Here is a 22,260-nt window from a genome sequence, read left to right as displayed (position 1 = left end):
TGGTAAATAACTGCAAGAGAAATACCATATTGCCATGCAGGAGTTTTATAAATATTTATAACTTGCGACTGGAATGAAACACAGGATATTCATGCCCCTATTTTGAACCTCCCCCACTCCCTTTATAGATTTGATTCTCTCATCAAGTTATAAGGGTGGAATTTCCCCTTAGTACAAAGCCCTCCTGTTACCTATGGAAATAAACAAACTACCAACCCAGTCTAAATGGGATTCCCTTACAACATTCACTGAAAGACGAGGATTTGGACAACATTTTTCAAAACGTTTATTACCCGAATCCAGGAAGTAACATCATCCTGCAGCTTGCAGCATTGGGACACTCAGTTCACCCGTCTTTAATAACGTTCCACATAACACTACTACTGATGTGTGGGCCGATTGGCCGGCTTATCCGTGAGTCGCAGTTCTATTGTAGAGAACAGAGAAATGAGGAGTATGATAGAGCTCAGACAACTTTTTCTCAAACTTGCTTGATACATGTTGGCTACAATCTACAGCACATAGTATATTGGTTAGAGAGAAGTTTGTATTCTATACACATATTTTTTCCCAGAAAACTGCAGAAAAATGAATCAGAATAATCTGCCAATCAACGTATTATTCATTGTAGCATATGGATTCAATATTATTACATAGATAATTGTGTGGACCTTCTCTTTAAAGTGGTTCATGAATGTTTGGTATCCAGCTATCAAGTTGGCATCTTAATTTTAACCATAACAATTACAATACCGGCCTGTATCATCATCATCAACATTTATTTATATAGCGCCAGCAAATTCCGTAGCGATTTACAATTGGGAACAAACATTAATAAGACAATACTGGGTAATACATACAGACAGAGAGGTAAGAGAACCCTACTCGAAAGCTTACAATCTATAGGACAATGGGAGTTAGAAACACAAGGGCATGTGCTACATCATATTGCACAATGGACCAGCCAGACTGCAAAGGTAAAAGTACTGAGTGGGCTGTGTGTGTTGCAATGTTGGTCAGAGGGTTGTTGTCTTGTGTTAGCAGTGTAGAGGATGGCAATAGGGTAATCTAGGGAAATTAAGATGATGGTTGAGGAATATCATAACCTTGACTGAAGAGGTGGGTTTTCAGTGAACGCTTGAAGGTTTGAAGACTAGAGGAAAGTCTTACTGTGCGAGGGAGGGAATTCCACAAAGTGGGTGCAGCCCGGAAAAAATCCTGTAACCAAGAACGGGAGGATGTGATGAGAGTGGAGGAGAGACGTAGATCTTGTGCAGAACGGAGGTGTCGAGTAGGGAGATATTTCGAGACAAGTGAGGAAATGTATGTATCAGTATATAGTTACAATTCTAAAGAGACTGGAGGTATAGAGAAATATCTTAATCGCCTTTAGGGCCAAAATACAAGAGTTGGCAACTATGCCTAGATGAAATGCATTTGTGGCATTACCAATGGGCATGACCCCATGCCCATTGAACGCATTGGTTTCCACTTCCAGACTAATTTTTGTGCATTGTTCTAGAGTTAAAAATGCTAGTGCTAAGTGCAGAACGGATTACAGTAGGTATGGGGTCTAATTGCCCAAATGCCACTTCTCTTATTCTGTCTATAGGATGTAATTCTCGACTTTCAATGTTATCATGCATTGCAAAGGAGTATTTAAATTGTACAAAATAACATTATAAAACATGTCTAATTTAGATGATTCTGCTCAGCAGCAACATTTCCCTGGAAATGATAAGAAAATGTTGGCAAATAAGGAAATACCTGTTTGTCTTTGACAAAATAGAACAAATAATAGTTAAATTGTCATTCCGCACTTATTATTGTATATACACATCAAGTTTTCAGATAAATATAGCGGCTAAGCGGTAGACAGATGTTATAATAGATTCAAAGCTTCCCAACAAGTTGAAAGTGAGACAGTCTTTGGGTATTTAGCTGCAGGACCTCCACAAGTGAAGGAACAAGTCCACAGCACAGATGGAATGTGATGCAAATCCCAAAATCTGCAGTAAGTTATTAAGACCTTCAATCCCTCATTCCGGAAAGCAATAGTGTTTGTCCGTTAAAACCGCTTAGCAGTTAGCCAGCTGTATTATATCGATAGATGGTCTCTCGTAGCAGCAAGAGAGAACATAGTTCGTGCAAACAGACCAACGTTTCCTCGTCAGTGTCCACTGGCGCGTTTCTCCGTCTTCTTTCGTGATTGGCGGTTTCATCAGCGGTAAAGTTTCCCAAGCATTGTATGGCACTATTTAACAGTTATTCGGGCTGGTCCCGTGTGCGTGACACAGCCAATCCAATGCAAGCATATGTTGCTATAGTAACAGCATGTGGAATGCTGCGATATCAGTTCAGTTATCCATTGGCAGGTCATCTAGGGGGGATCCGAAAAAAACAATCAGGCCCCTGCACCCCAATGCTAATAGCACTGGGCATCTCCCGGTACCTATGGCTGGTGGCTACCAGGGTATTATAATTAAAATAGTAATGCACCCATTCATACGTCTTAAAATATTAGTGTCCCCGATCCGCTCGTTAAATAAAATTGTGTCCCCACTTTTATCATGATATAAAATAGTGCCCTACTCATAATAATACAGATTAGTGCCCCCATAATAGTGGCGAATACAGAGAGGTGAGATTGGCACCCTTGACGGGGGTGGGCTGCCTGAGGCCGCGCACTATATACATGAGCCGGACGGCCACAATTAGAGTGGCCAGGCAGCATCCCCCGCTTGCCTCTCGGCCGACAGGCACACGTACATAGTGGGCCCGATTCATTAGGGAACGCAATTTGCGTTTCTTTTAAAAGAAATGTGCGTGCGCTCAGCCTTGGCACGTTCTTACTGTACATTGCTATCCGTACCCCGTTCCGCCCTTTAAAATGTAGGCTCTCGAATGTGTCATTTACGTTCAAACTTTAATTGCATGCACTTGCGTTCACTGGCGTCAAGTCCGTTTCTCAAAATGCGGTATATAAACAGGACTTGCGTTATTCAAATATGTGAAGTGCCACGTTGGTCAACATTTACACTGTATACTATTCTAGGCCCATTTCTCTGCCAGATTTTCACACTTACTGACATATAACTAGGCCATTATCTGGCTCATATACACATCACAGTGCCAGCCCATGCAATTTACTGTCATTTCCCCTGTGTTGTGCTCAGATGCTGTTGTCACTTAAATTTCTCAGTTTCTTAGATGGTGCCATTTACCCACGTCTCTGCCAGCTTTTGATACTCCACTAACTTACGTTCTTTAATGTGCCATTCTATACCACATATATATTACACTATGGCAGCCTCATAAATATACACATTTATTGCGACTTGTACATTTGTCAGCTTTTGACACTGGCATGGCACAGTCCATAACTGTGGGCTAGTATCCAAGGATGGAGGTAGGCAATACACACATCTGTGTCTTGTACTCATATTGCACATTCCCACTTACACAACTATCATCATCATCATTTATATAGCGCCAGCAAATTCCATAGCGCTTTACAATTGGGAACAAACATTAATAAAACAATACTGGGTAATACATACAGACAGAGAGGTAAGAGAACCCTGCTCGCAAGCTTACAATCTATGGGACAATGGGAGTTTGAAACACAAGGGCATGTGCTACATCATATTGCACACTGGACCAGCTAGAATGCAAAGGTAAAAGTATTGAGTGGGCTGTGTGTGTGGCAATGTTGGTCAGAGGGTTGTTGTCTTGTGTTAGCTGTGTAGAGGGTGGTAATAGGGTAACCTAGGGAGATTAAGAGGGTGGTTGAGGAATATTATAAGCTTGACTGAAGAGGTGGGTTTTCAGAGAACGCTTTAAGCTTTGAAGACTAGAGGAAAGTCTTACTGTGCGAGGGAGGGAATTCCACAAAGTGGGTGCAGCCCGGAAAAAGTCCTGTAACCGAGAATGGGAGGATGTGATGAGAGTGGATGAGAGACGTAGATCATCATCATCATCATCAAGTAGATCTTGTGTAGAACGAAGGTGTCGAGTTGGGAGATATTTTGAGACAAGTGAGATGTATGTTGGTGCAATTTTGTTGGCGGCCTTGTTTATCTACCAGCTTTTACTACCTCCACCCCCTCTGCCACTTTACCACCATACAGTGCCATCCAATGTTGGTTAGTGATCTTACATTGGCACCTGGTGCCACATACAAGTTTCTCTCTCCGCCAGCTGGTACCACAAACTACACTGTATTCTAGCCTCTGCCAGTTTCACAGCGCACAGGGCCGTCTGCGGTCTGAGATGTCACTGTGGCACCTGTTGTCTTTTCACGTCTCTCTATTCAAGATCCTAACACTTTATAAACATACAGATCCATCCTCTCATGTCAAACTGATTACAGAAGGAGAATACGAGCCCACCAACACTGCCACCATCCTCTTCTGCCATTGAGAAACTATTATCTATCTATATAGAGTGGCTCTTAATTTTCGATGTAATGTTTCCCTATATAGTGCAGATTTTTCATTTACAAGATCTATACTTTTCCATAGAGACATCCCGGTGAGAGCTACACAAATCGGAAATTTAATGTTTTTTGGGTATTGGTTCTGAGGAGGATTTAAACTTTTTAATTATTCTTTTTTTAACTTTCATTTTTGTTTTGTTTTTAGATAATCAACATGCAAATAGCCTTGCAGTCTTAATATTAATCTAATAAGTGACACCCTATTCTTGCCTAAAACACCCAAAATAAATAAATCAAAAAGGTAATTTATGTAAATATTACCCATGAAACAGTAATAATTTTCTTAATATTGTATTTGTGTCGGAAACATAAATGTAACCGTATTATTTCTGATCAGAACCTTTGATTGTTGCCTGTCAAGGACGCAAAAAAGTGAGATGTGCCGGTAGAAAGTTTACAGCCACGGGATGATCAGTTTTTTAATTCGGGTTATTCAGTTATATGGTCTATTCATTTAGATACATATGGTGGTGTAACCTGATATTTTATATGTTTTAATATTTGTTTTCTAAATGAATGTGGGCTAATTAGAAGTTACAGAAATTACGGTATTCTATTCACTGTTTTCTCCATTTTTTACAGACTCCTCGGACCTCTTACTACTCAAGTCTGCACTGATGTGACTATAAGATATCCGTCAATTATTACTTAAGGTAATTCTTAAAACAGAACATCAAACTGACTCCTGACTGTGGAACTTCTGACCCTCTCTTTAGAACTCTTTATCAATACACCTTTGATGTCTGAGTACAATTTGACTTACTTTTTATCTTCTATTTCTCCATCAAAGGTAACCGTGTTTATTTTAGAACATTTAATTGGCCTGTTTCTTCCCCCAGAACACTACAACTAAACGGACGTTACCAATGATTTACCATAGGAGGACCCGATGATGGTGTTGACCATAGATCCTACAGCAAAGGAACATCTTCGCAAGAAAATAAAATTAACCAGTGGAAAAGTTACATCAATTAATTTTCCAAATAACAGTACTGTCAATATGCCAATTCATTGATGTTAGATTCACTTTTCATATACTGTACATATATCACTCTTCATTCTCAGGTGTCTAAATGTGGATTAGCACTGAGTCACACTAGAGGCGGAAAAAGGCGAGACATGATTTCCTTGATTTCATCATCATCGTCACCACTTGTTTATATAGCGCCACTAATTCCGCAGCGCTGTACAGAGAGCTCACTCACATCAGTCCCTGCCCCATTGGGGCTTACAGTCATGGCCAAAAGTTGAGAATGACACAAGTATTGGTTTTCACAAAGTTTGCTGCATCAGTGTTTTTAGACCTTTTTGTCAGATGTTGCTATTATCGAAGTGACATCACTTTAATGTCCGTCTGACACTTATTAAGGATAACAATAAATAAATTTAAGTATAAGCAACGTTTGGGTGAACTACACAATTGTGCATTATGCCTGCCACACATTAAAGTAATTGACAAATTTTGGATGCTATTTTCTTAACTTAAATGTTCTCCCTGGTATGTAAGGGGGTCTTCAGCTGAGAACTACCTGTTACCTAAAGCTTGCTGCCAGTAAGTACAGATTGGTCGCTGAAGGGAACAAGTGTTACTGCGCCTTGTCCATCGCACTATAGCACAGTACAGCTTACACAGCGGTCTATCGTGTGCTATAGTCCGCCGATGACGAAAGCTGCAGTGTGCGATGGTTTAGCGTCAAACGACAAGGGGTTCACGAGTGTGGGCACCCTCCCTAATTACTACATGTAGGGGACCCACCCTTTAAAGGCACTGTATCATACACATAAGTCCGGTAATGAAAGCTATACATTAACTCTTCTTTTCTCCCTTCTTTGGAATGTGGATTAGTTAATGAGATCATCTGAGTGATCTTAGTGAGAATATTGTACATATTCCTTTTCTCGTTCCGGTAGCCTAGCAACACAATTAAAGCGGTGAGAAATAGTGCAGAGTAGATAGATAGATCTGTGTCCTGCACACGTAACAGAGGTTGCAGAAACAAAGTAACAATGGATCTCTATCCTTCTTGCATAGTGTTCCACTCGTTACGCAATGAGAGACCTCTCTCGTCTGGTAGAGCCCTTAGTGTGTTTCTAAATACTCAATGTCAACTCTCTTCCTATAACTTTTCTGCAATCACCATTTCACCTATGAGTATGTGGGCACAGAGGGCTATGAAGCCACACTCCTTTTTGGAAATAAATACCCCCATAAAAACTTTGAGGAATGTAGTGCGACCACTCGGTGTGGAGACTTTTCTTTCCACTATTTCCGACATGCAAAAACTATGAATATGTAAATATTATACACTGAACAATATTGACAATTTACCTGCATACAGCTACCCTTAGCCATCTGCTTTAAATTCAACATGCCTGGCCCACATACACATATGTATTATTATGCTTAAAGGGGAACTGACATGGGGGTAAACCAAATTCTACAGTCGCTTTATTTTAGACAAGAAAATACGATTTTTACATTGTTTTTTTTTTTTGTTTTTAAGGAAGCGTTTATTTGATGTTCTAAACTATATTCCAACCATTCCAGATAAAAATGAATCATTTTAAAACGTTTCACCCCTTTAGGAGGTGCAAACAAAAATGAGTGAATTAATCATTGATTCGCATGCGGTAATTACAGCATGTTTCAGAATTGAATAGCTTTTTAATTTACCATGCTAAAAAAAAGACATTGCAATGTTCAAAATGCAATGACGTGAGGGTGCGTAACAAATGAAAAACAAAGGGTAATTGAATTGTACGATAAAAATAATTTGTGTTGACAGCGGAAGATTATTGTGCAAGCGAAAAACCCTCGTACTGAATGGGCAATTGTATGCTTGTTTACTTTCATTCTCTACATACTATACACTACTGCACTGGAACCACTATTGATTTGGCAATAAATACACAATGTGTCAACTTTAAACACTGTCCTGGCTGCCTGACGCTAACCCAAACAAGTGTGTAATGTTATTCTTTTATTTGGATGTAGAACTGTTGCGATTGCAAAATTCAGGTAGAAAGTTGCCTCAAACTGCATGCAAGGGTGACATCTACAGTCACCTGGAGGAACTGCACCACTTGACTCCATAAGCTCTATACAAACCTGACTTTTCCATATTTAATGAAGCAGGACAGAGATCATATCATCGTGGCCGTCATGTCATTTCTCTCTATGGGGCACATTTATCAATCTTATCATAAAGTAAAAAATAGTTTTCAATCCTTAGCGCATTGATAAGGATTGAACTATTTCTCACATTTATGCAAAACGCTTCACAGAAACAGCAGTTCCGATAAACTGCTGTTTCTGTGATAAAAAAAAATAAAAATCACACTTACCACGTCCTCTTTGGAACGCGATGTCCACGGATCTCCTCCTGGTCATCTTCATTTTTCTTTACACTGGAATTGCGCATGTGCAGTTCGAAGAGCTGCGCATGCGCACAGACATCTCCGCTCTGTCTCTGAGAGCGGTGAGTGACAGGGAGGGATCATGTGATCCCTCCACACATGCGCTCTCCAGCTCTGCTCTTCGGAGCAGAGCTGACAGCACTGAAATCTGACAATTATGATAATGTACGCCAACTTCAGCTGGCGTTCATAATCATGACAAGTTACCGAAAAAAACCTTTATTTCGGGAACTTGTTAGATTGCGGTTGGGAGCAGTCACCATACTGTAGAATGGTGACTGCTCCCAAAAACGAAAATGAATGCAAAGCAGCAGATATCCACGATATCTGCTGCGATGCACCTTTCATAAATATGCGGGACACATGGAGTTTACGGTAAGTGCACCATCACAGTTTGTTAAATATGCCTCTGTGACTATTAAAAGCATAAACTTTTCCTATTCGTTATATTGTACAAAAGATGCTTCTCCAAACATTTTTCATTCCATTAAAAAACATACTTTGCCAAGCCAGACCTATCATTGTTTTCAATGCAGATCCCTGTTCTATTTTCACTTAATTATAAAAAAAAAATAACCAGATAAAAACTCCTAAACTTTAACTGACTAGTTATCTTTATACTAAGTTTAAAAGTTATAGGGCCCAAGATCTAAGGTGTAATGTGTCTCTAATTCCCCCCCAGAAATGCACTTTCTGTAAAAGTGCAACTGGATGAATCTCGCCAACACGGGGTGGTGTAAACATCAAGTCCTATTGCAGGGAAAGATACACGGTGCATCCTCCTGCACATCTCCCCTCTAACTGCATCTTCTCAGCCTCTTTCTCTCATTCAAATAATCTCATCACATTAAATGTCTCCCTTATGTTTGTGGTGTAAAAGTAAGCAAGTACCTAATCCAGCCAACTGGAAAACATTTTCAGCCACCTTGGGACACAAAAATGTGCATACCGGTGGCATTTGTGCGAAAGTAGGCGTCTGCCATCTGTGACATCACAAAAGTGCATTTGTGCTGCAGGTTTGCACTTTCCTAAATAAGCCTCATTGCTGCACTTTCTATCTGAAGACAAAGATTAAAGAGTTTTAAGAGACTTAAAATGGGTGGTGTGAGGTCTTGTGGTCAGGCTTCCTCATATGCCCAACACCCTCCCAACATGCCCAACAGCCTCCCCACATAAGAGACCTTCGCAGTTGCCCAACAGCCTCCTCATATGCCCATCAGATTCCACATATGCCCATCAGTCTCCCAACATGCCCATCAGATTCCACATATGCCCATCAGATTCCACATATGCCCATCAGCCTCCCAACAATGCCCATCAGACTCCCCACAATGATAAGAAACCTCCCCACAATGATAAGAAACCTCCCCACATGCCCATCAGCCTCCACACATGCCCATCAGCCTCCCAATATGCCCAACAGTCTCCCAACATGATAAGAGACCTCCGCACATGCCCAACAGCCTCCCACATAAGAGACCTCCGCACATGCCCATCAGCCTATCCACATGCCCATCAGCCTCTGCATATAAGATACCTCCGCACATGCCCAACAGCCTCCCTACATGCTCCTCAGACTCCGCACATGCCCATCAGCCTCCACACATGCCCATCAGCCTCCCAATATGCCCAACAGTCTCCCAACATGATAAGAGACCTCCGCACATGCCCAACAGCCTCCCACATAAGAGACCTCCGCACATGCCCATCAGCCTATCCACATGCCCATCAGCCTCTGCATATAAGATACCTCCGCACATGCCCAACAGCCTCCCTACATGCTCCTCAGACTCCGCACATGCCCATCAGCCTCTGCATATAAGATACCTCCGCACATGCCCAACAGCCTCCCCACATGCCCAACAGCCTCCCCACATGCCCAACAGCCTCCCAACATGCCCAACAGACTCCCCACATGATAAGATACCTTTGCACGTGCCCAACAGCCTCTCAACATGCCCAATAGCCTCCCCACATAAGAGACCTCCCCACATGCCCAACAGCCTCCCCACATGATAAGAAACCTCCACACATGTCCATCAGCATCCCCACATAAGAGACCTCCGCACATGCCCATCAGCCTCTGCACATGCCCAACAGCCTCCCCACATGCCCAATAGCCTCCCCACATAAGAGACCTCCCCACATGCCCAACAGCCTCCCCACATAAGAGACCTCCGCACATCCCCATCAGCCTATCCACATGCCCATCAGCCTCTGCATATAAGATACCTCCGCACATGCCCAACAGTTTCCCTCATGATGAGACCTCCACACATGCCCATCAGCCTCCCAACATGATGAGAACTGTGCACATGCCCATCAGCCTCCCTACATGCCCAACAGCCTTCCGATATGCACAAGAGCCTCCCCACATAAGAGACCTCCGCACATCCCCATCAGCCTATCCACATGCCCATCAGCCTCTGCATATAAGATACCTACGCACATGCCCAACAGCCTCCCCACATAAGAGACCCCCCCACATGCCCAACAGCCTCCCCACATAAGAGACCTCTGCACATGCCCATCAGCCTATCCACATGCCCATCAGCCTTTGCATATAAGATACCTCCGCACATTCCCAACAGCCTCCCTACATGCCCATCAGCCTCCCCACATGCCCAACAGTTTCCCTCATGATGAGACCTCCCTACATGCCCATCAGCCTCCCCACATGATAAGAGACCTCCACACATGCCCATCAGCCTCCCCACATGATAAGAGACCTCCGCATATGCCCATCAGCCTCCCCACATGATAACAGACCTCCGCACATATCCATAAGCCTCCCCACATGATAAGAGACCTCCGCACATGCCCATCAGCCTCTGCATATAAGATACCTCCGCACATGCCCAACAGCCTCCCTACAATGTAAGAGACCTCCGCACATGCCCAACAGTTTCCCTCATGATGAGACCTCCACACATGCCCATCAGCCTCCCCACAATGTAAGAGACCTCCGCACATGGCCATTAGCCTCCCCACATGATAACAGACCTCCGCACATATCCATCAGCCTCCCCACATGCCCATCAGCCTCCCCACATGATAACAGACCTCCGCACATATCCATCAGCCTCCCCACATGCCCATCACCCTCCCCAAATGATGAGACCTCTGCACATGGCCATCACCCTACCCAAATGATAAGAGATCTCTGCACATGCCCATCAGCCTCCCAACATGAAGAGACCTGTGCACATGCCCATCAGCCTCCCCACATGCCCATCAGCCTCCCCACATGCCCATCAGCCTCCACACATGCCCATCAGCTTCCCCACATGATAAGAGACCTCCCCACATGCCCAACAGCCTCCCCACATAAGAGACCTTCGCACTTGCCCATCAGCCACCCCACATACCCAACAGCCTACGCACATACCCAACAGCCTCCGCACATAAGATACCTAAGCACATGCCCAACAGCCTCCTTTCATTTCAAATAGCCTCCCCACATGAGACCTGTGCACATGCCCATCAGCCTACGCACATGCCCATCAGCCTCCCTACATGCCCATCAGCCTCCCCACATGATGAGACCTCCGCACATGTCCAACAGCCTCCCAACATACCCATAATAGACCTCCACACATGCCCATCAGCCTCCTCAATGATAACAGACCTCCACAAATCCATCAGATCTCCCCAAATTCCATCAGACACATACAACTGGAGAGCCGCAGGTTGACCACTGCTGTTGTAGAAATATAAATAAGTATACAGATAACCTGATAATACTATAGTTAAAAACCCACCCGACACAAATTGTAAAATCATATAGTAATAACAGGGAACTGGCACTAGAACCAGGACACACCAGTCTAGCGGGCCCTCTTTGGTCTGTCTTGAACCAAACCCGTCTCTTAACGCATTTGTTGTGAAGACATTGCGCCAAAGTGTAGAAAAACAGCGGAAACAGTTTCTGGGTCCTTTAAACTGCGGAATTTGTTACACTTTGGTGGTGATGCAAAATTAGATGCAGGGGAAATCACTTAAATATATATATATTTTTTTGTAAATCTTTTTTTATTGTACAAAGAAATAGACAAGTTTACATCACGTCAAATAATTGCAACATAATTTCTCAATGTACAAATAACATTTTTCTTTTTTCTATCACAAACATAAATGAGAGAGAAAAAAATAAATAAAAGAAGGGGAAAGAAATAGAATGGAAAAGAGAAAGGGGCAAGAAAGGAGACAGAGGAGGGGAAGAGAGAGGAGACTGAGACTAACCGAGTCACTGAATAGTGTGTTTTCCTGGTGTTTCTCATGAAACATACTACGACTTCCTATTAATACCAGTTTAGCTGAGCATTTGCCAATCATTCGCATTTTGGATAAAACTTAACCAATCTAACCTCATCCACCATCCTCAAAGATTTCTCCGTAAAGACCACCTAGTATCCTCAAAGACCCGCATGATATGGAGCCGAGTCGATTCCTCCAATGTGTCTATATATGCACCCCATTTAGCATGGAAGCGCTCCACTCCTTTCTCTAAATCATTGAAGGTGGCTCGTCTGTTGAAATAGAATGTTTCCATCAACTCCGATGTGACCTCCAATATCGATGGGGTCCTTTTGGATGTCCAGCTGCCTAGAATGGCTTTCTTTGCCAAGGTGACCACAATTGTGAGTAGCGGTATAATCCGCGAACCTTCTATCTGATCTTTCCAAGAATCAAAAACTGCGAACAATAGTACTTCATAGTGAGCCGATACTTGTATTTTAAAGGTAAAGTTTATATATGTTACCAGTTTTTTCCAAAACTTAGCAATCTTTGGACATGACCACATGTTGTGTAACAGAGAGGCCTGAGCTTTCTGACATTTCGGGCATATACCTGTTTCTGTTGTTACCATAAATCGCCTCTGCGATTGTGATATATATGCCCTGTTAATTGTTTTGATGTGGACTTCCTGGAGTCTGGCAGAACTAAGAGCTTTGATAGTATGTTTCATATAACCTAACATCTCTCCTGGGGGTCGTAGATTCGGTAGGTCTTGCTTCCAAGACTCCCATGTTTTGGCCCACACCTATCAAGTTCACCATCAATTAGGTCGGCGTACAGATATTTGATCTTAAACCTGTTTATTTTAGCAAAGACTAAGGTCGCTTCTAAATCACCTGTGCCTTCCACATAGTCACTTAATAACCATTCTCGTTGTTTGCTCAGAACATAGTGCCGGATCTGTAGATACATATAAAACTGATTGTGTGATAAGGCAAGCTTTTCTCGTAGCTGCTGAAAGGAGTATATTGTGCCCCCTGGGTCAAAGATATCTCTCACCGCCATAATTCCTTTCTCTCTCCAAGCTCTGAACATCTTATTTTCGAGCGAGGGTGAGAACTCTGGGTTACCCCAAAGTGGTAGGTATTTTAAAAATCTCGGGCTACTTTTAAACTTTTTATTTATGGCTATCCATGCCGTGTATGTGTCTCTGAATAGAATGTTGTGCGATTTTACAGATGGTATTTTTGTCCTGGGTAAATGAAGTAAGGCGCCCGGGGCATATGGATAGAAACATTCTTCCTCCAGAGATTTGTTGGTAAAATGTTCAATCCCCAATAACCAATCTGAGATGTACCGAAACATGGCAGATCTGTTAAACGCTTGTATGTCTGGGAAGCCCAGCCCTCCCTTGGTTTTTGGTAATATCAGCCTTTTCCTGGCTATTTTCGATTTCTTATTTTGCCATATAAACTGGCTAAACAGAGTATTGCACTTCTCTATATCCCTCTTACCTACTGCCATTGGAAGCATTAATATAGGATACGAGAGCTTGGGAAAAACTATGTTTTTGATGATTACTATCCTTCCCATTAGTGATACTCGTAGATGTTTCCAGTTATTAAGCTGGGTCTGGATTTTGCTGATAATAGGGTTATAGTTGCATTGGTATAATTTGAAGGGGGAGGGGGTCACCAGTATTCCCAAGTATTTTAATGCATTTTCCACTACTCTAAACATTCCAAAATTATGTTGTTCTCTATCAATTGTTTGGGGGTTACCTAAATACAATATCTCCGATTTGTTAAAGTTTATTTTGTAGCCTGTGAAAGAGCTAAACCTTTTTCATCATGTCTAGGATTATTGGAATCGTAACTTCAGGCTTGGAGATAAATAGAAGCATGTCATCTGCGAATAGAGACAGCTTTACTTCCTTTTTCCTTACTGTGATTCCTGTAAATGCCTGATTTTGTCTAAGAGCTATGGCTAATGGCTCTAACGCCAGTGCAAACAGAAGTGGTGACAGCGGGCAACCCTGGCGTGTCCCTCTACATATATGAACCGGGGGAGAAGCATGGCCATTCACCACTATCTGTGACAAAGAACCTGTATATAGTGTCTTAAGGGATTCTATGAATTGTGTCGGGAAGTCAAATCTGGAAAGGGTCTCGTACAGGTGCTCCCACCCCACCATGTCAAAAGCTTTTTCGGCATCTAGGGACAGCAGAAGTGCCGGATTTTCTCCCCTGCCTTCCCATTCCGATTGAAGTACTGCAATGACTTTTCTGATATTGGAGACCGAGTTCCGGCCCCAAATAAACTTAAAGCCAGTCTGATCCGGATGGATGATAGAGGGGAGTATTCTTTTGACCCGTTCTGCAAAGATCTTAGTCAGTATTTTATAATCTGTATTCAGGAGTGATATAGGCCTGTACGAACTGGGTAACGTTTGGTCCCTACCTGGCTTGGGTAATACTTTTATTATAGCCATGTTAAAATAAGCAGGGGATTGTTTTTCTGCTAATATTGTATTATAGAAATTCTGTAAGATTTTCGATATCCTAGGGAGGAGCAATTTATAGAACTCTCCAGAGAGTCCATCGGGCCCTGGCGCTTTATTATTTTTTAAATGTTTGATGGTTGCTATCACCTCTTCTTCAGAGATCGGGGCAGACAGAGCAGAGATTTGTGTGTCTGTTATTTTGGGTAACTTAATTTGGGACCAAAATTCTTGCTTGCGCTCCAGACACTTAAATATATTTTAAGGAAATCCGTATAAGAGGGGGTTGACATACACATTTTCTTACACATAATAAATTACTACGCATGTGTGTGTATAATATATATGTACACACACACACATATATATTAATATATATTAAGCATTCTGAATGCAGCAAAGAGAAGGAGGAAGGGATTGATATACATATTTTCTTGTATGTTTTATATTTACAGTTACATATCTATAGCATGTATTAATATATTCATTAAGCAGGCTGAATGCAGCAAAGCATCTACATGCATGCTAATACCTTGCACCGTCCCTCCCAGTGTCTACAAGCCTCCCTGTTTGTTCAATGCAGAAAAACACTGCGCTTTTCAGTAGTTTGTCAGACGTGAGAAGAATTGTTCAGATTTCCAGCGATTCGTCTTGAGGCATTTACAGTACTGTGTGGTTTAATGTGAGGCAGCACTGCCCCCTGCTGGATGCCAGCAGTAAGAGAGAACAATAAGCTAAGGACTAGATAGCAATAACCAGTAAATTATACATGTCTGGAGGGTACAATAGCACCCATGGGACAAACAACTCTCATCGTTGCAGCAGATCTTGTTTAAGCACTTGCTCAAGTAACTTTGTGGTCATAATGGGACAAACTAAGTAGTGTGAATAAAGGTGAGGAAATCCCTATTTGCTGAAGAAGACTTTAATGATGTCAACTGTGTTTGCTTTGTATCAGTATGCTGTCCTTACATGCCTGGTGTTAAAACATACTTGTGTTCCAGGACTGCAGACTGGGATCACTATCCAGACTTCAGAAGGATCTAGAGCAGTGTTGGCTAACCTGTGACACTCCAGGTGTTGTGAAACTACAAGTCCCAGCATGCTTTGCCAACATATGGCAGCTTATTGCTGGAAGGGTATGCTGGGGCTCGTAGTTTCACAATACCTGGAGTGTCACAGGTTAGCCTATACTGATCTAGAGACATCAATCTCCCTCTTCCAGCTGTGCTTTATGGGAAATGTATTTTTGCAACCGATGAAGTACCAGGGTAGCCAATCCCTGCTTGTCACATTATTTTATACTGTCCTGGAACTCTTATATGACGCTTGAGGATGCTAAAGTTCATATTCACATTTTTGGAAGGGTCCTTCTAAGGGAATCGTTCTGGATAAGAAAACCAAACACCTTGTAATCTGTTATGTAATTAAACTGCCCTGAAAAAGATTTTTAGCATTACATTTTGTTATCAAAACAAAAAGACAGTTGTTGTCAGTGCTTATCCTGAACACCGCAAATCTGTGTGTATCTAGCGAAACGAAAACCATGAGGTATTGGTTCATATTTTGATCATAACTTTTAAGCCTGCATCCCAGGGTACCTGATTGTATGCAGCTCCTACACTGACCTATATGCTCACATTGTGTTATAGCTTATCTCTCTTAGTTCATTCAGACATTTATACTAAGAAGCGGGGATTAAGCAGGCTTTCCATTGTCGCATATTGCCAGGATTTAACAAGAAAATATCGCCAGAGCAGCTGAGTGATACTAATAGCTATTTAAATAAAGCATTTTTTCTATTAATAGCCTGATGGCTAAAGCTCTAGGACGATTGGTACATGCACAGCCGGGATTCTTAGCTTTGCATGGGGAAACTTTTGCCAGGGAAATCCGTTGAACCATCACTATATCCCCCATGAATCAATCCAGAATCATCCTGTATTGCTCAGGCAGTAAAATCTATGCAGGGCCTCTTGAGTAAAGTCTTAGCAATGGGAACGTTGGGCACTGCTGTTCTAAGAAGTATGCCAAATTCAGGTTCTTACGCAGTCTGATTAAAACAGTAATTATATATTTGTTATTATTCTAGACTTAGATCCCAACTGCATTCATATACCCAGACACAAGCCGTCATTTATGTCCCCTCTGTATTTAGAATCTTGTTTATTAATGCTTTGTAAAACATACACATTGCCTTGCCTGAAATGTTCTGCAGATATATCGTTATTGTGGCACTGTCAGGTTGTTCACATTTCCCTCCGCCTGCTTTTGGCTTCCAGAAGTCAGGCAGTGACGTCAGGACATCCACTGACCTGTTTTACTGCACCCGCCGCTCGCTAGAATCTGCCAGCCTCATTCATCTTTTAAATCACTGATTCATCTTTAATGCCCTCTTTAGAATAAAGATACGACTGCTCTGAGCCAAGCCGAGCTTTACTGATAACATCGCTGGCACTGTTACCCATCCAGTAGAACACAGCATTCTCGAAATCTGACGGGTTTGGCTCTAGTGAGGCAGCGGTGATGACAGGTGTCACTGACGGTAAGACAGGAATCTAGATGTAATACAGGTTACCTCTCTTGGATTACACAGTGCAGTTCTACTTTGTAGTTATATACTTTTAGTTATAGCTGTGCCAAGAGCCAGTGTGGGCAAAGTAGTGGGCAAGTAAGAATATACATTGCTGCAGTTTCAGGTAGCAGGCTGTCTGAGGGTACAGATTGGGGTCTTCTTAAGGTTGCCCACCCCCCCAGGGTTTCACCTTGTAACTATAAAGATATGTTTGTTGTATTTTTTTTTTTCATTAGGATTTCTATTGTGACGGAACAGAACTCCAAGATGAATTAGTCCAAATACAACAAATCTTATTACGGAATGGTCATATAGGAAGATTCAGAAATAAAATTGAAGCAGGCATATATTCCAACATCAGTCATATTTAAATCCTTGTTTTACATTTTAATTTGCCCATTAGGTAGCTCCTCGTGAATGGATAGGCTGTTGACTCACAAATTTTGGTTTAGTTCTTCAGCCTAAAACATGGCTGTCTCCGTTGTGCCTATGGGTGCCTATTTATCATTGGGTGATAACCCCTTTCTCTCTTCGCCGGAGTTAGGACTTCTCCCAATACATCACGGACGATAGCCTCCCTCCTGCCAGCAGTTCCATCAGGTTTCTCCCGGCAAAATCTGAAGACTATTTAAGGATTGTAGCAGTACATATACCGCCGCAATCCTCTTATTAATAGAACCATCACAGTATGATGATGGTGGCGGGTACTAGGGAGAAATTGGAAGATACCTGTGCGTTCTGCAGCGCCCACCTCCCACTACTGCAACCTCTTGGAAAAAGATAGGTAAAAAAAGACTTTATTATTATTTTTTTTTGCATCAATATTTTTATTGAATTTTTCCAAAGGTATATGGGGTACAGAAAAAAAAAAGGGAAGGGGGGAAAGAAAGTACAGACATGGGGAAAAACACATGGGAATCCCCACGCAGGGGGAAGGAGGATCACTAAGTTAAGATAAGGCACATAATATTAACAGTATACAATTTAACATAGAGAAATGTTGCAGGGCATGTCAAACTACATTTTGGCATTTTGGAGGCTTCTCCACCATGGATAGACTAACAGGGGATGCAGGCTGATTGGCTGGCCGGGGGGATTCTATAGGAGCCGCTGGAGAGTGGTCTGATGGGAAACCAGAAATATCGTGAGGAGACCCAGGGCCGTCCATAATGTACACGTGCCACCTAAACCACTTCATGATGGGAGCTGATGCAGATGAGGCGTAGGGCGTGTCTTGTTTCCATCTCAAAGCTGTATTGTATCTTTGAGATGATACGAGCAGTGGTATTTTGTGCTATAAAGCATTTTTTCTATTTTGCAATTATTTAGAAAAATTTTTTTTTTTTTATTATTATCTCTTTTATTTGGCAGAAAACTAGTCCTACCGCTGATTTATAATACATAGGCCCTTAGGTGACAGGTGCACTTTTAAAAAAAAAATTTAAAAATGAAAAATAAATAAATCCTATTTTACAAGGCTGTGCCGTAATTTAGATCTCTTGAACCCTGATGCAGGTCCCCATTGAACCAAATAGTTTGTGCTGACAGCACTCGTTGCCTTATCGCGTGTCGCCTGGGTGACTCAAGTTGGACATATAACAGACGTTCCAGGAATGATTCGTGGACATGTTAGAATGCTGTTAGAAGGTACACTAGCCCGGTCCTTGTAGCGCTCCGTTTTACCACAGCCCAAATGCCAGTGGGGTGGCACCCTCACCCCTCCTGCGGAGACTTTAATCTTTTTAAGATAAATGATGATTTGGATACAATGCACAAAGCACACCTCATTTGTTAAGCTCCAGCTGAATGCAATTCCTTTATTCCACTGCAGGTATTTTTTCACACTCTCATTCATGATGTATGCCAGGGAACGTTTCATTTAGCCGCGGATCATTCCTGGGGTTACTCAACAGACCAGGAGCTGCAGAGACATTTTTCAGCAATGTCCTTATAAGGATAGCCCCCTTTAAGGGAGATGGATGATAAAGGGGTGGGGAGAAGAGATGATAGGGTGGGAGAGACTGAAGAGGGAGAGAGCAGCTACAGTTTGCTAGCCTGGACTGTAGGGGATGAGAATGTTTTAAATAGCATGGAAAATGTTCACATAGTCACACAGCCCTGCATCACTTCAGAAGAACAGCTCCCAGGCAGACAAGGTTAATGCACTATTGATCACAATCAGGTAAGTACCTCTTCTCAGACAGGCTGCAGAATTAAAAGGACAGCTCTATTTTTCATTGGCACATTTTAAATGTTGGATTGATCACTATCAGGGATAACCCTAATACACGTATATATTTTTAGATTATTTTCTGGTCTTGATCCAGAAAGCAACCCTTTCTGTATCACTGTGTGCAGTGCAATGTTTTGCAGAATCCACAAGCAGGTTAATTTGGAGGAAACTGGTACCCCCCCCCCCCCCCTTACCCCCCGGAGTCATTAACACAGTCGGCTCACATAGTGCTAATCGGACCGATCAATATTTTCTTTTGACAGCGGAGATTGTGTGGGGGGTAGTTGTCGGTGTTGCAGTTCGGTCATTGTCGATGTGAAGTTGTAGCAGGGTACAGCATGCCAAGGATGATAGACTTGCTTGGTTAATGACACAGAGCATGCCAACCTGGGGTCTTTATCAGTTCCCTGCCCTGGTACATGCCATAGTGTCTTCAGTCCTTGCCTGGACTCCTTTACAAAGTTGGTGCAGTGTTATTTAGGGCAACAATGCAAGTTACCCTTAATGGTTAATCATCTAAAATCAGTGGCAAACATTATACGGTCAGTACAGCTCCCATCATCAATCACGACTGTTGTGGATGTTGGGGGTTGTTGTTGCTAAGCATTTAATAACGGGCTCCTAAGCTGTGATTTTTGGACCAACAAGTGTCATAGCTGCCAATATTTTAAAATCATTTCCAGCTATCATATAGAGATGAATCTACGCACCGCTCGTAATATTATCTAGTTGACCTTTTTGCACTGCAGTCCCTTTAATGACGTTTCCTGAACCTGAATATATAAGGGTATTGTTTTACAATTTAAAATATTCCTCTTTTAATAAATATTACAGTATAAATGCAAAAGAACAAGAATTATATTTAATGTATAGGATTAGTGGTTTATATATCAAAGGCAGATAAGCCATAAATTCTGCGAAAATGGGAGTTTTATTTACCAAAGCCCCCGGCTGGTGAGGACTATAGACGGCCGTAGCCTTTGCCAGGGTCCTTCTGCGATGCGCGGAGGGAATCCTATTTATCAAGGACAGCGATGATACCAGTAACGCTGCCGTTGTCCAAGATGGCGTTAGCCTAGGGGAAGCAATGGAGAAAATGCTCTATTATTAAAATACAGCATTTTTCCTTTTTTTCTTACAAAGTATTTTTTTTACTGTATTGCCGTTTTTTATTTTAAGAGAATCTGGAAGCAAAAGCTGAAGTCCCGCTCCAGTGCGCGAGCCGTCATTAGGCACGCGCAGCGGCTTCCTGTTCTGGCCTGGCCACCAGTAAGAGTTCTCTTACCACTGGCGGACAGAGTGGCCATGAAGCTGCACTTCGCTCGGCTGCGCCGGCGACATTTATTTCTTAAATTGCCCGAAAAAAGATTTTCAATCGTTGCGATCGTCAGTGACCGAAAATCTGCTTAGGGCAGGGGTCTTAATAAATAGACCCCTAAGAGTAATTGTACTGTCAGATAATGTAGAATATTAGTGTCTTTTCCAGACAATGTTTAAAACCTTGAACTGTCTCTGGAAATTAGGAACGCCGGCTATGTAGCTTACACTACATTTTATGAGAGCAAGGTACAAAAAAGTGTGTATATAGAGAACCGTTATTACTTATTTGGACCTATATAGGGTAATATTATTACATGTAGTCATAATATGGATATAAAATAAGACATCTGTAATACATTCACAATAACATTGCATTACCCAGATGCTTGCCTTGAGTTCAAATGTAAATCTTACTAAGATAAAGCCATTTCATGGTAGCACATTAAACATACCTGGGGCTTTATATAACCACACAATGTTTTTTTTTTTTTTTTAAAAAAACATTTTTTAAGCCATTGAAACGTGTGCATGAATATAAGCTGTTTTTTGTTGTTTTTCTTTGAAGAGCTAGTATTTTTACAACAATTTTTCACACCAGATTATGGCTTGTTTAACTTGCGTATGTATTGAGGAGCAATTGCGTTTTAAAACTCCTAGGGGTATAGTTACTAAACTGGTTTTGAAAAAGTGGAGATGTTGCCTATAGCAAGTAGTGATTCTAGTTATCACTTATTTAGTACATGCTACAGAATGACAGCTAGAATCTGATTGGTTGCTAAAGGCAACATCTCCACTTTTTCAAACCCGCAGTTTAGTACATATACCCTCTAGAAGTCTAAGATCTAAGAGAACATGTTATAAAGGTGCTACATTAGCACTTTCGGGTTATACAAGAAATCTCTCTAACAATGGAGAAAAGACCTGAAAACAAACGCACACTTTAGACGCATTGTATTGGCGCGTTTTACATGCCCGTTCGGTGTTTTGCGCTTTTACGAATATGATCTAGTGTACTGGGAGAGCGTATTCAGTGCCGCATTCTAAATAAAGAATAACAACAGATTTTATTTATTTTAAACATTTTAAGAACGCAATGGTGGGGCCAGGCCCATAAGAAACCAGTCAGATTATTTTCAATGTGGTTTAAAGGCGTTAGAACGGAGAGCAGGAGGAGAAGTTTCAGCCGCTATCATGATATAAGGTCACATTTGGTGGAATTGCTCTGAAAGTGGCAGAGGTATAATCCATCTGCTTCTCTGTTTATTCGCTCATTTTAATAATAAGCCTATCACATTCTTCACTTCACAAATTTAGAATCCACGGTCATTAAAATCCTTCCAATAGGAATAGTCTATATAGTTCCGTAACTTGAAATTTTAGCGCCTGAGAATAAAAAATGCCACCTTGTAACCCACAATTTTAACCAAATTAAGCTAAAATATTCACAAACTGCGCCCCTCCTTCAGCGTTGCGACCTG

General features: G+C 41.9%; 1 protein-coding gene and 1 long non-coding RNA gene across 2 annotated transcripts in view; one reads left to right on the top strand and one right to left on the bottom strand.

The window, feature by feature from the left end:
* Positions 1-298: 298 nt before the first annotated feature.
* The window catches only part of LOC142100986 (uncharacterized), a 30,022-nt gene continuing 8,060 nt past the window's right edge, over positions 299-22,260 (bottom strand). Inside the window, exon 3 of the long non-coding RNA XR_012678947.1 lies at positions 299-427. This is a non-coding gene — a long non-coding RNA (uncharacterized LOC142100986). The remainder of the gene's footprint in view (positions 428-22,260) is intronic.
* Positions 19,265-22,260, top strand: part of PNCK (pregnancy up-regulated nonubiquitous CaM kinase) — a 104,569-nt gene continuing 101,573 nt past the window's right edge. The window contains exon 1 of the mRNA XM_075184969.1: positions 19,265-19,411. The gene's annotated coding sequence lies outside the window, so the exon portion shown is untranslated. The remainder of the gene's footprint in view (positions 19,412-22,260) is intronic.

This window comes from Mixophyes fleayi, chromosome 9 (assembly GCF_038048845.1).
Source record: "Mixophyes fleayi isolate aMixFle1 chromosome 9, aMixFle1.hap1, whole genome shotgun sequence".
In the NCBI taxonomy this organism is placed as follows: Eukaryota; Metazoa; Chordata; class Amphibia; order Anura; family Limnodynastidae; genus Mixophyes; species Mixophyes fleayi.
The sequence above is the reverse complement of the archived record's forward strand: the minus strand, read 5'-3'. Positions and strand labels throughout refer to the sequence as shown.